Source organism: Sorex fumeus, unplaced genomic scaffold (assembly GCF_029834395.1).
Source record: "Sorex fumeus unplaced genomic scaffold, SorFum_2.1 ptg000265l, whole genome shotgun sequence".
Classification (NCBI taxonomy): Eukaryota; Metazoa; Chordata; class Mammalia; order Eulipotyphla; family Soricidae; genus Sorex; species Sorex fumeus.
This window is the reverse complement of record NW_026606322.1, coordinates 21,493,457-21,495,674: the sequence shown is the minus strand read 5'-3', so window position 1 is coordinate 21,495,674 and position 2,218 is coordinate 21,493,457.

Genomic DNA, 2,218 nt, shown 5'->3' with positions numbered 1-2,218 from the left:
AAATAGAACATACTTTTCAATAGCTTGTTAGTACTAGGGAAATAGGAAGGATTGAAATAGAACTTAGCTCTAGTTCCTTATCTATTTTGACTGTCCCCTTCATTTTAACTATTTCACTATATCCAAGTAGCGGGACCTTTTAAATTATAATCCTATTTTAATTCTAAAATATTTTATATAAGTTTTAGGCATAGAGAAGGGCTTCTAAGCTGCCCTAAGAGGGGTCAGGAAATCTCAAGCTGAGATGGTAATTCTTGTTTAGTTTTGTTTTTATTTTCAATATCGAAAGGTGGTTAGGGGCTTTTGACTCTGTACTCATGAGTGAACCTTGGCAGTGCTTAGAGGAATTAGATTTGGTGCTGAGGAGAATATGAACAGGGGTTAATGGGTGGCCCACTGTTTTTAACTGGGGTGACGGTTGAATTGGAGGACCTACAGGTGCAGTGCTCCTCCAGTTTTATGGTGTTGGGGACCACCATGATTATTTGAGGTAGTGCTCAGATGAATCCAGGGTTCCTAATACGCTTTTTAATTTGTATGTTAGACTACTTGTCAGCCCTCGAATTGAACTGTACAAACGAAATTCATTTTTATTTCCATTTATGATGTATTTCTTATTCCCTTTCCTATACAGAGAGGATTATATCACCGTTGCCTATGTTTTCCAAGCCAGAAATCAAGGAGTTTGCTAATTTAGGTGAATCTTTGGCAGTATTATACTGGGATCCTGAGTGGAGGAGCACAGACATCTGAGAGAAAAAGCAGCAGGTAAAAGGATTATATTGCATGCAGTCAGTTTGGGGTTTGATCCCAGAACCAAACCTACAGATGTGGCATGCACACACACACACACACACACACACACACACACACACACACTTCACATACTTGAGAGGAGGGGGCTGTTTGGCCACATACCTATACTAATTCTCAGACCTGTTTATTCAAAGTTTAATCATATTTTAGGTTTTATTTCATTATTTTTTATTATTGTTGTAGTTTTGTTTGTGAGCCATACCAGACAGTGTTTGACTTACTTCTGGATCTTTACTCAGGGAAGAATGTTTGGTGCAGGGTATGGAACCAGGGTCTGCCCCTCAAACAAATTCTCTGCTGTTCTGTATATCTTCCCTGGATTTCAGATTTTCAACACTTTATTCAGTATTTTGCAAGCAATGTTTGCAGTTTTATTTTTATTTATTTATTTATTTATTTTTGCTTTTTGGGTCACACCCAGCAATGCACAGGGATTACTCCTGGCTCTGCGCTCAGGAATTACCCCTGAAGGTGCTCAGGGGACCATATGGGATGCTGGGAATTGAACCCGGGTCGGTCGTGTGCAAGGCAAACGCCCTACCTCTGTGCTATTGCTCCTGCCCCTATTTATGTTGTTTTTTTAAAACATAATCCCCACTATTTTTTTCCGATCCTCATTAGCTAGTAAGATATTTTTTAAAAACTATTCAATGATTAATTTTCACTTTTTCAATAAAATAATATTTAAATCTTTCAGTATCCTTTCCTAGTTCTTATGTTCAGTCTTTTGTTTCCCATGACAGATTTTTTTTAAAACTGGTTGGAATAGTCATTCATAATTAAATACATATCAAATAATGAGCGATACTCTTTATAAATATGTGGGTATATGTGAGTTTCAAAAAGGCGTGGGTACTAGGGTCTCAAGCATTCAGTGGCCTAGAACCATTCCCCTAGCTGGCCCAGCACAATGGACAGATGGAGGATTGGGGAACGGAAAAACAGGGCCCTGAATAGTTGGTAGACATGTTTTTTTCTCTCTGTTCCCCAACATAGTTTGATCTGTCCCTTTATAGCATAGTGATTTCTCCTCCTTTCACCCCAGCATAGTTGACCTCTTCCCTTGTAGCATAATCATTCTCTTCCTTTCTCCCCAGCCTACTTCATTCTCTCTCCCTTTCTCTAGCTTAGTTAGATCTCTTCCCTTGCATCATAATAATTTCTCTTCCTTTCCCATTGTAGTCCCATCTCTCCCCTTACAATATAGTTATGTAGAAATCGTGAAGGGTGGGGGCACACATAGGTGGGGTTGAACATTTTCATAACAACAAACAGAGGTAAAGCCACTCCTTCAGGAGAAGTTCTAGTAGGTTAATTCAAGGACAAAATCTCATGTGAAGGTTCAGCACACTAGATTACTAGGAGATCCAGTCAAGGGCTGGATTCCATATAGGGCATTTTG